The sequence below is a fragment of the Bison bison genome, unplaced genomic scaffold (assembly GCF_000754665.1).
Source record: "Bison bison bison isolate TAMUID 2011002044 unplaced genomic scaffold, Bison_UMD1.0 scf7180017864304, whole genome shotgun sequence".
Taxonomy (NCBI): domain Eukaryota; kingdom Metazoa; phylum Chordata; class Mammalia; order Artiodactyla; family Bovidae; genus Bison; species Bison bison.
The window spans coordinates 14318966-14330590 of record NW_011494876.1 but is presented as its reverse complement, the minus strand read 5'-3'; the positions used below and the strand labels follow the sequence as shown (position 1 = coordinate 14330590).

At 54.0% G+C, this 11625-nt stretch overlaps 1 protein-coding gene across 1 annotated transcript in view; it reads right to left on the bottom strand.

The window, feature by feature from the left end:
- RPL29 (ribosomal protein L29) overlaps window positions 1-1627 on the bottom strand; it is a 5349-nt gene extending 3722 nt beyond the window's left edge. The window contains exon 1 of the mRNA XM_010851763.1: window positions 1562-1627. The gene's annotated coding sequence lies outside the window, so the exon portion shown is untranslated. The remainder of the gene's footprint in view (window positions 1-1561) is intronic.
- Window positions 1628-11625: the final 9998 nt, after the last annotated feature.

Genomic DNA, 11625 nt, shown 5'->3' with positions numbered 1-11625 from the left:
CCCCCCCACCACCCTGAATGGACACTCCTTGCACTCCTGGGCAGGCAATTTCACAGACTGATGGACACATGTTGCAGAGAGTTGAGGAGTGAAAGGGAAAGGAGGATGTGGGGGCTGGACACACAGGCGACTCCTTACTGAAGCATTCCTGAGAAAAGGGAGAGAAAGCTGGCAGGTTGAGTTAGGAGAATGAAGAGCAGGCTCAGATGCTCTGGGGGTGACTGAGTACCAACAAAGAAACAATTGAGGGTTTCCCTAGCGGTCCAGTGGTTGAGACCCCACACTTCCACTGCAGGGGGCACAGGTTCAATCCCTGGTTGGGGAACTAAGATGTCACATCCTGTGTGGTGTGGCCCCCAATTTTTTTTTTTTTTTTTAAGAAAAAAAATCAGTTGAGGCCAGAAAGAAAGGTGTCTCTACAACAGCTAAGTCCTTGAGGGGTGCTGAGAACAGGCGGACCAAGCTGGTGGGAAGAGGTGGGGACGATAGGAGGTGGGAGTGGTGCAAGGCCCCAGGGTGTGGGAGAGGTAGGGCCGGAAGTTGGGGCAAAGAGGGGAAGGGTATTTTTGGTTTTGGGGTTTTTTTTGGCCATACTGCACCTCTTGTGGGATCTTTATTCCCTGACCAGAGATTGAAACCACACCCTCAGCACTGAGTCTTAAGCACTGGACTGCCAGGGAATTCCCAGAAGAGAAGGTTTTTGACTCTCACACCTTGAAAAAGGGAAGCACACAGGGTAGGGGCTGGCAAAGGAGGCTGTGACAGCTTAAAAGGAACCAGGCTGCCCCACTGTGTGGCTTTCCAACTGGCAGGAGCTTTCACAGCTCCTAGAAAGTGATCAGTGATACACGCTGAGGACTTGTTGCCGGGTTGTTTTGACACTGGCAGAGTGAGCAGTGAGCAGAGAGCCATAGCCAGACGAGGAGGCAGATTCAGAGGTGGATGACAGCCATGCAGTACCCCTGGAGTTGCTGTGGGGATGGGCCCAGGGCAGAGTCCCAGCTGAAGGGCAAGGGAGGAGCCAATGACAAGGATGAAGAGTTTGGGCTGTGATCTGAGGGGACCGTTTTGGGGGCTAAAGGGAACCATGATCGGGAGCCATTGGCCTGCCATGCATTTCATAGTGGGAAAAGATGGTAGGGCCAGCCATAGGTATAAAGAGAGAGTTTTCCTATCTAGCTTCCTTTCTTTTTCCCTTTCCTTCTCTCCTTCTTCCTTTCCTTTCTTCCTCTCCTTTCTTCCTTCCTCCCTCCTTCTTTATTTCATTCCTTTTTCTTCTTCTTTCTTCTTCCTCCTTTTCATTTTCCCCTCCCAATCTGTCTCTTTTTCTCTTCATAAATGTACAAAGAGCGTATACAAGCTCTTCTGTAACCTGATTTTATTCATTCAGTCATAACCTGTGGACATCTTTTCCTTTTCATGAAAACCCTTTGTAATCCTATTTTATTTTACACACTTAAAAAATCTTATTCTGAGAGGAGGTCAATAAACATCATCAAATGTCAAAGCAGTTTCTAACACAAAAAAGGTGAAGCCCTCAGCCGTTCCCCCAGGGACTCACCCTCTGTCTGTGCGGAGGCTTCTGTGGCATAGCCTTGGGCAGAGCTGCTAGCTGGACTCAGCAGAATGCCTGTCAGCCAGGTCCCTTGTGCCTTGGGCACAAGTCAGACATGTGAGGCCCCTGTGACCCAACAAACCTTGGTCTGGGTGGGACTGGATGTGATGCGCCTGAGCCTTGTGGCCTGCAGAGGCGTGGTCTTGTCCAGACCTTGTCCAGCCACAGCCCAACCCACAGCCTGAGTAGGATCCACTGGGACCTACTTATTGAAATTTACAGGGTCAGAGACATCTGGGGTTATGTTTGCTGTGCTTGGCACAGTGCCAGGGTACCTGTGGGGACCTGATAAATGTTTGAGGAATTAAATGTAAATACTTCACAAATCGAGGCAGATGCTGAATCAGTGGGCAAGACATCAGTCAGCCTGGAGGAAGTTCACAGAGACAAGTCAGTTCTTTTTTTTTAAATTATTATATTTCTGGCTGTGCTTTGTTCCTGCCCAGACTTTTCTCTAGTTGCAGAGTGGAGGCTACTCTGTAGCTGTGGTGCGCAGGCTTCTCATTGTGGTGGCTTCTCTTTCTGAAGTGCAGGCTCTGGGCTCAAGGGCTTCAGTACTTGTGGCGCTTGAGCTTATTTGCACTGTGGAATGTGGGATCTTCCCGGTCCAGGGATCAAACCAGTGTCCTTTGCATTGTAAGGCAGATTCTTATCCCCTGGACCACAGTTCAGTTCAGTTCAGTCGCTCAGTCATATCTAACTCTTTGTGACCCCATGAATCGCAGCATGCCAGGCCTCCCTGTCTATCACCAACTCCTGGAGTTCACTCAAACTCACGTCCATCGAGTCCGTGATGCCATCCAGCCATCTCATCCTCTGTCGTCCCCTTCTCCTCCTGCCCCCAATCCCTCCCAGCATCAGAGTCTTATCCAATGAGTCAACTCTTCACATGAGGTGGCCAAAGTACTGGAGTTTCAGCCTCAGCATCATTCCTTTCAAAGAAATCCCAGGGCTGATCTCTTTCAGAATGGACTGGTTGGATCTCCTTGCAGTCCAAGGGACTCTCAAGAGTGTTCTCCAACACCACAGTTCAAAAGCATCAATTCTTCGGCGCTCAGCAAGGGAAGCCCTATATGTAGACTTTTGGATGACGGCCATTCTAACCTGTATGAGGTGAAACCTCATGGTTTTGATTTGTATTTCTCTAATAATTAGTAGCGTTGAGCATCTTTTCATGTGTGTGTTGGCCATTTGTATGTCTTCTTTGGAGAAATGTCTATTTAGGTATTCTGCCCATTTTTTTGATTGGGTTGTTTGTGTGTTTAATATTAAGTTGTATGAACTGTTTGTGTATTTTGGAAATTAACCCCTTGTCAGTCCAACTGTTTGCAAATATTTTCTTCTAGTCTGTAGATTACCTTTTCATTTTGCTTATGGTTTCCTTTGCTGTGCAGAAGCTTATAAGTTTATGTCCCATTTGTTTCTTTTTGCTTTTATTTCTATCGCCTTAGGAGACTGACCTAATAAAATATCGGTATGATTTATGTCAGAGAATGCTTTGCCTATGTTCCCTTCTAAGAGTTTTATGGTGTCATGTCTTATATTTAAGTCTTTAAGCCATTTGAAGTTTATTTTTGCATATAGAGTAAGGGTCTGTTCTAACTTCACTGATTTACATGGGGTTGTCCAACTCTTCTCTGCAAGGAGATCCAACCAGTCCATCCTAAAGGAGACCAGTCCTGGGTGTTCATTGGAAGGACTGATGCTGAGGCTGAAACTCCAGTACTTTGGCCACCTCATGCGAAGAGTTGACTCATTGGAAAAGACCCTGATGCTGGGAGGGATTGGGGGCAGGAGGAGAAGGGGACAACAGAGGATGAGATGGCTGGATGGCATCACCAACTCGAGGCACATGAGTTCGGGTGAACTCTGGGAGCTGGTGATGGACAGGGAGGCCTGGCGTGCTGCGATTCATGGGGTCGCAAAGAGTCAGACACGACTAAGCAACTGAACTGAACTGTCTAACTTTTCCAACACCACTTGCTGAAGAGACTATCTTTGCATATTCTTGCCTCCTCTGTTGAAGATTACTTGACTATAGGTGTACGGGTTTATTTCTGAGTTCTCTATTCTGTTCCATTGATACATGTATCTGCTTTTGTGCTAACACCAGGCTGCTTTGATTACCACAGCTTTGTAGTATCATGTGAAGTCTGGCAGGGTTATGCCTGCAACTTCATTCTTTTTCCTCGGGATTGCTTTGGCAATTCTGGGTCTTTTATGGTTCCCTGTGCATTTTAGGATTATTTGCTCTTGTTCTGTGGAAAACGCCATGAGTAATATGATAGAGATCACATTAAATCTGTAGATTGCTTTGGGTTGTATGGCTGCTTTCACAGTATCAATTCTTCCAACACAAGAGCATAGGATATCGTTCCATTTCTTTGACTCATCTTCAGTTTCCTTTATCAGTTAAACCGGCTAATTGGAGTAAAGCACTGAACACTGTGCTGAGTATACATTAAGTGTTTAGTCATTGTTCATCCCAGCCACACTGTTCCCCATAAGGTTCCTGAGGAGGCAGACATGGCTTAAGGGAAAATGTCAGTGTCAAGTCAATGAGTGAGCACAGGTTCCAAGGAAGGTTCAGGATGGAGGGCCACCACAGTCCTCAGGGGTGCTGGGTCCCCTCAGTCCTGAAGTTACACAAGGACAGAGACTGCCAGTGTGCCCAGACAGGAGGAACTGGAGTGGCTCGTCAGAACCACAATGTTTTAGGAGAGAAGACTGGGAGTCGGAGAGGAGGCCCCTGAGCACCAGGTTAAGCTTTGGATCTGGTTGAAAATTCCTGTGAGAGACCACCTGCTTCTTGTAGCCCCAGAGGGCAGAGCTATGGCCAAGGGAGGCAAATACCAGCTCCACGGATGAGGGTCATTTTTGCAATCAGAATTTCTTCCACACCATGGGCTTCTCCCAGAGTGATAAGCTCTCAGGTATTAGGAATTACTGGGAATAGAGGTTGAAATATGGGATGGAGGGTGGGAAACTATAGCTCTCAAGTTCAGTTTCCTCCAAAAGTCTGGGGTCCTAAGCTCCTGGAAGAAGGAAAGGTGGTGGGCAGTCTGCAGTGCCAGGCTGGGGCCCAGGATCTGTCAGGAAGAGAGAAGACAGGCCCCACAGAGGCTTGGGGGTAGCACATTCCTCCAGTCACTGAGACACCTTCACACCTTCACCCAGGCCACATATTCCCTCTGGGGGGTTCCTGGCCATGAGGTGATGGGACATCTCCAGCCGAGAATGTTAGCCTGTCATCCACATGGGGGCAGCACAGGACTGCGGATGGAATGGGGCCGCCAGTCGCCGCCCGGAGCACCCGTCCTTTGGGAAGAAGCCCTTTGAGCCTTCAGGCCCTCTCACACCCCAGCTTCTAGCACCCATCACCCCCATAAGCCCCCCCCACCCCCACCCATTCTCAGCAGGTTCTCTGTGTAGGTTGACTCTTCCCTGGCTCCAGGGTGTCCCACCTAAACCTGGATCCCAGAGAGGGATCAAGGTAGACAAAGTGGAGCCTGTGGGTGTCCCTGGGAAGCCCCTGCTAGTTTACATCCGAGTTATTGGAGGTTATGCCTGTTGGGGGTTAAAAGAATAGGTTTCCATATAAGACTGACTTGAGTTCAAATTCTGACTGCTGCTTCCCAGTGGAGTGACTTCACCTCTCAGAGCCTCAGTCTCTCCACCTGTGACAGTGGGGGGATGCTGAGCAGGCAGGAAGCCTCCCAGGTCTGGCTGAGCATTTCCTTGGGAAATGCTTAGAGCCTTGGGAGCTGCCAGGGTTCTCATCACCCTATTTCACAGACGAGGAGATGGAGTCCTTGGGCCTGACTTGCTAGAGGTCTCACAGCCAAACGGAGAGCTGTGCTAAATCATTTTAGTCATGTCCAACTCTTTACGACCCTATGGACTGTAGCCCACCAGGGTCCTCTGTCCGTGGGATTCTCCAGGCAAGAATCCTGGAGTGGGTTGCCATGTCCTCCTCCGGGGGAATCTTCCCGACCCAGCGATCAAACCTGCGTCTCTTATATCTCCTGCAATGGCAGGCAGATTCTTTACCACTAGCGCCACGTGGGAGAGCTATTGTGGTCCAGATGCCCCCACCAGGAACATGGGATGGTATGTGCCCAATGAGGTCCTGGAGGAAACCCTGTGATACTGACAGGTGACCTGGGAGAAACCCTGGCCTCTGCAGCCAACAGATGCTCAGAGTAGGGGTGTCCACTGTGCTGGCTCTGCTTCCGCTCAGACCCACCGGCCCCTCCCAGAAGATGCCTAGAAAGGAGGGGGTGTTGGTGGTGGTGGCAGTGTCCCGGGGAGGAGGGCAGGCTCCTCTCCTGCCAGCTTGGGCTGGGCTGGGTTCTGTGGGTCTCAGGCACAGGGACTAGCCGGGTGTGAAGGTGGAGATGCTCATCAACACGGAGGCCTGACCTACCAGAAAGGGAGGGATGGGATACATGGGCATGAGAGGAGGCCGGATAGGGCAGGACTGTACTCATGAGGCTCCCCCAACTCTGAGCCCTGTCTCTGAGGTGAAGAAAGAGCATCTGAAAAGGAAGAATGAAGCTGAGGGCTGGGAGGGACCCCTTTCCTTCCCCACTAGCAGCCTCCAGTGGAGCCAGCACTGCAGTGCCATGGCAACTGTGGCCTCTCCAGCTCCCCTCTCTCCTTGAGCCCCATCGTGCCTGGATGCCCCCCCAGCCTGTGCACACCTTTCTAGCTGGGGCTAAAGAGAAGCTGGGGAAGGGGAAGGCTCCTTTCTCAGCCCCTGTTATGGCCCAGGGGCTGAGTCCCAGGGCCACCCGAGGCTCAGGATCACGTGGAAGATTCTTTAAGGGGCAAGAGGGAAGGGTGAAGTGGCCTTTGCAAGAATTCTTCTGAATGAAGGAAGAATGAATGAAATCACCTCCCTAAGATTTCAAACCCCCAACTCTCAAAGTCTGTACTCTCTCCCAGGTCACAGAGGCTGCGACCCAGGAGCCCCTGGAAGGGATGAGAAAACCAGCGCGGGGGCAAGGGTATTGAAAATCACCTGGATCCCCTCTCCACGCCTATAGGTAGGGAAGCTGAGGTCTAGCGATGAGCAGGGACTTGCCCAAGGCACACAGAGAGTATGTGGCAAAGGCAGAACCAGGGTGGTCAGAGTGGGACAGGGCACGGGACATCCTTACTGTCGGCTTGAAGAGCAGGCAGTGAGGACCAGAAGGGCTGTGCCTTACAGTGTGGGGGTTGGGGTGACTCTGGGGAAGGCTCTGGGCCTGCCTTGCCTGCTCCCCACTTAGCGCTTCAGTAAACCCACTTCCGGCCTCAGGGCACAATGGAGTGAGTGAGGAAGGAGGCCTGGCCCTGATTAGGGAGGAACAAGGGACACCAGATAGAGCCGCAAGGAGCTGGGGATCCGAGGAGGGGCACAGGAGAGCTGGAACCCGCAAGGTCCCACTGAGAGCCCCTGAGCGAGAAGCGCTCTGACCCAAGTGCTGCACTTTCCAAGCTCTGGGCCCCTGGGCAAATCCCCCAAACTCCCAGCGTCTGCCCCTCACTCTCCCCCGCTCCAGGTAAAACAGGGTCAGCCCACAGCCTGGAGGGAGATTCTCTGTGATGGTGCAAACAGAGAGAATGACCCCTGGCTCCACTTGGAAGATGAGTGGCTGGGCCTGTGAGCTTGAAATCCTTCATCTGCTGGCCCAGGACTACTATCAGGACCACCTGGAGCATCTGTGAGATGCAGAACCTGAGGGCTGGGACAGGAGGTGGCTGCGGGCACAGCGCCCCAGGATGCAGAACAGAGAGAGTCCGTCTAGGCAGGAGCCTCGGGTTTGGAAGAGGGGCTCTGGAGCCTTCCTGGGAGAGGAGGGGGGCTGCTGGGGTGCAGGGGCAGGCCTTGTGAGGTCAGGGAGAGGGGGTGGGGTGAGGAGGATGCCATGGGCCGAGCAGGCTCAAGCTGGCATTTGCTTCCTATGGCTCTCTGGCACTGGACCCCAGATGATGAGGGCCTCCGGGAGCTGTCGCCGTACCCCCGAACCCCCCAAGGCCTGGCCCACAGTGGGTATCCTAAATCCAGGGCCTGGGCAGGAAAGGGGTGTTCTGCTAGGGCCAGGAGCCAGGAGCTCTGCATTAGTCTTCGCCACACCTGCAGACTGGCTTCTTCTGTTAATCCTGTGTTAGTGAAAGTGAAAGTGAAGTCGCTCAGTCGTGTCCGACCCTCAGCAACCCCATGGACTGCAGCCTTCCAGGCTCCTCCGTCCATGGGATTTTCCAGGCAAGAGTACTGGAGTGAGGTGAGGCCCAGAAAGGTAAAGTGACTTGCCCAGAGTCACACAGCTATTTCTCTGTCAAGGCCACTCCTGGAAGCTCTGCTGGGCTTGGATGCTGCCGGAGACACACACCGATGACAGCTTGGGAAAAGGAGGGCTACGTCCTAGCTGCGGAGTGAGCCTCTGGGAGAGCGTGCTGTGGTGTCCACGGCAGGTGGGTCCCATACAGCATCCCTGCTCCGCAGCCCTGTTGGTCCCCCCCAGTGCTCGTTCATTAGTGGGTCGTCGCATTCTTAAGCACTCACTGTCTGTCCACTGGTAAAGGCTGGAGGGCGTGACCCAGTTGCTGCCTTGACACTTAGCAGCTGGGTGACCTTGAGCAAAAGCTCCATCCATTTGTAGCTCCGTGACCTCCTCGTGAGACAGGGATGAGCGTGCCACCTACTACACTTGTAGGTTATGGTGAAGCTCCGGGGATCCTCACAGGGCCTGGCCGACGGGGCTGTGTCCCATTTGATAGCCCCCCGACCCCTGCAAGGCTTGAAACAGCCAGAAGGCCAGGCTGGTGATACCCGGCTCTCTTCCTGACCCCCAAATCTCCCCTGGAAACATGTAGGCTGCCCACCCCCAGGGCACCCCGCCCAGAGCGGGATGAGAGAGTGGGGATGGCTCCCCAGATGCTCTCTTCACCCCCAGCAGGCAGGGATGATGAGATGACGGTGGGGGGAGGGGGGTGGAGCCAGGAGAGGGCGGCTGAGGACAGCTGCTGAGTGGAGGCAGTGAGGGCCCCTGCGGGCCCCTTGCCACCCCTAACAACCAGCCCGCAGCACAGGGAGCCGTGGGTGAGGGACCCAGGGTCGTCGCTCCCCCTGCCACAGCGCTGGCCCTGCCTGACTGGCGCGAGTGCTCCAAGCACTAGTTTTAACCGATCTTTTTTCTGCAAGAAGCTCCAAAGCTCCCGGAGGCGCGGGGGCGGCTTCCCCTTGACTTGCGTCTCATAGAGGATGCGGCTGGCTAAAAATAACTCGAATTACTGTGCTCCCTCCCCCGGCGTGGAGGAGGGGCCCGGGGGCCTGCGGGGCGGGAGCCTGGAGGGAATGGAGCTGCAGCCCGGAGGGGGTTCCCTGTGAGGAGGAGAAAAGCGGGGCTGGCAGGTGGGAAGGGGTGCTGGGGGCTGAAGGGAAGGCCCTGTCTCACCCACTTCTCTTAAGGCCGGCTCCGGAGCAGAGCTGGGGGTGAAAGCTGGCCCTGATCTCGGGCCGCGCACCGCGTAGGGAGCCAGTCTGGCTGGGTAGTAGCAGCGGGCTCCTTCCAGCAGGAAGTCTGTGTTTGAAGGAGACCTCCTTCCACTCAGGTCAGCGCTATTGAATGCAAGCAGTGACAGCAGGGGGCGCTCCTGGTTTCCGCTTGCCTTCGCTGTGGTGGGACACGGAGCCCCAGATCTTTATCCAAAAGCTGGGTGCAACCGCAGCATGAAGCACTGCACTCCTGGGCAAGCTGAGGCCTCCTCTCGCAGCCCCACCTCCTCCGTCTGCCTGCAGAGGCAGCATCAGGCCTCCCCCATCACCCCCTGGGTACAGGGCTGACAGCCCACGTGTGACCACCCCTCAGAGCAGGCTGGGGGCTGTGGTAGAGTCCAGGAGGCCCTAAGCCAGCAGGACCTGGGGTCCCCACATGAAGGGGGCCTGGTCCGGGAGGGTGGGGGCTCCAGTGCCCATGGGACAGGGGAGGTCACCGTGAGGCCCAGGAAGGAGCCTTATGTTGGGCTGCACAGTGGGCTGCCAACCCTGCTGGCCTCCTGATGCTGCCCTCTCTGCCCTCCCCAGCTTCGTACCCCAGGGCTGAGACAGAGCATAGGAGGCTAAACGGCAGGGCCAGGGTCTCATGGCGGAGAGGGGACGGCATGGCTGGCCTTTGTGCACACGCAGACCCGGCAGAGGCAGTGGGGGACACACTGGTAGGGGGACCAGTCAGCCCTGCAGGAGGGATGGGCTGGGACCTCCAGGGCGCTGGGTGGGGGTCCTTCATGCTCTGTATCTCAGCTTCCTTATCCATAGGGGTGGTGGTTGGATGCCCTGGCAGTCCCCTTAGATGGAGAGCAGAAGGAGCCCAAGTGGAGTAGGGAAAAGAGCAACTACCCCTGCCCGCCTCTCACCTCTCAGCGCTCACGGGGCTCTGCAACGTTCTGTCCTAAAGTCACCCTCACTTTGCACACAAGGAAACCAAGACTCAGAAAGAAGAAGTGACTCACCCGAGGTCCTAGAGCTTGTGCATGATGAACCAGGCCTTTATTTATTTATTTGGTTGTCCAAGGTCTTAGTTGTGGCACGTGGGATCTTAGTTACAGCAGGTGGGATCTAGTTCCCTGACCAGGGATGCAACCCAGGGCCCCCCTGCATTGGGAGCATGGAGTCTTAGCCACTGGACCACACAACTGGACCTTTGAACCCAGGACTGTCCAGCTACACAGTCTGTTTTCTCATTTCATCTTGTTCTGAACATGGAGCCAGATGCACTTGTGAGGTTGAGTCGAAGTGGGGTGCATGGGTGTGGATCCAGAAACGAGATGCACAGAGTCATGTAGATGTGGACCCATACCCTGACCCACCCATCCCCTACCCCTCTAGGGTTGGCTCAGGTCACAGGGCACCTCGTTCCAGGGCACCATTGTGCCTGGGAAGTGTCCGTGTGTGCAGGGGGGTCGGGGAGAAGAGGGAGTGTATACCCTGGCAGGATGGGAACATTATCATTAACAATAATGATAATACAATCCACCCCCCAGGATGTTTTTAGCAGCTCTGTTCCTGAGGAGAAGCTAAGAACAACACAAACATCCAGTAACAGGAGAATTAAGAAATCAACTGCACCTCCCACAGCAGCAGGGGTGAACCCTAAAGCATAATGTAGAGGGAAGAACACAAATTGCAGGAAACTACACTCAGTTCAAAGCCATTTTTATCAAGTCCTCCACCAGGCTGCGGAGAAGGTGATGGCACCCCACTTCAGTACTCTTGCCTGGAAAATCCCATGGGCGGAGGAGCCTGGTAGGCTGCAGTCCATGGGGTTGCTAAGAGTTGGACACGACTGAGCGACTTCACTTTCACTTTTCACTTTCATGCATTGGAGAGGCAATGGCAACCCTCTCCAGTGTTCTTGCCTGGAGAATCCCAGGGACGGTGGAGCCTGGTGGGCTGCCGTCTATGTGGTTGCACAGAGTCGGACACGACTGACTCGACTTAGCAGCAGCAGCAGCAGCCACCAGGCTGAAACGACACAGTACTGTTTAAGACGTTCAAATGCATATGATCGAGCTCTTACAGAAGAGCAAAAGTGATAAACCAGCATTCTGGGTACGCTGGGGGAGGTAGGAATCGGGGAGGGGTGTCACACACAGGGGGATTCCGCCGATGAAATCTGTTGCTGGCTCACAGGGCGCCAGGTGCTGTTTGTGGTGCTGGGGGCAGGGGAGGTGGGCACAAGCAAGACAGACGTGAACCCCAGGTCTCACAGCGCTTACAGTCTCGCGGAGCGCACTTTGATCCTGTTCTTGTGTTGCGTGGTAGGTCACCAGCATCCATTAGGTTATTATGTATTGTCACAGACATTCCTTTGTTGTTGTTCAATCACTAAGTTGTATCCGACTCTGCGACCCCATGGACTGCAGCACGCCAGGCTTCCCTGTCCTTCACTTTTTCCTGGAGCTTGCTCAAACTCATGTCCATTGAGTCAATGATGCCATCCAACCATCTCATCCTCTGTCGCCCC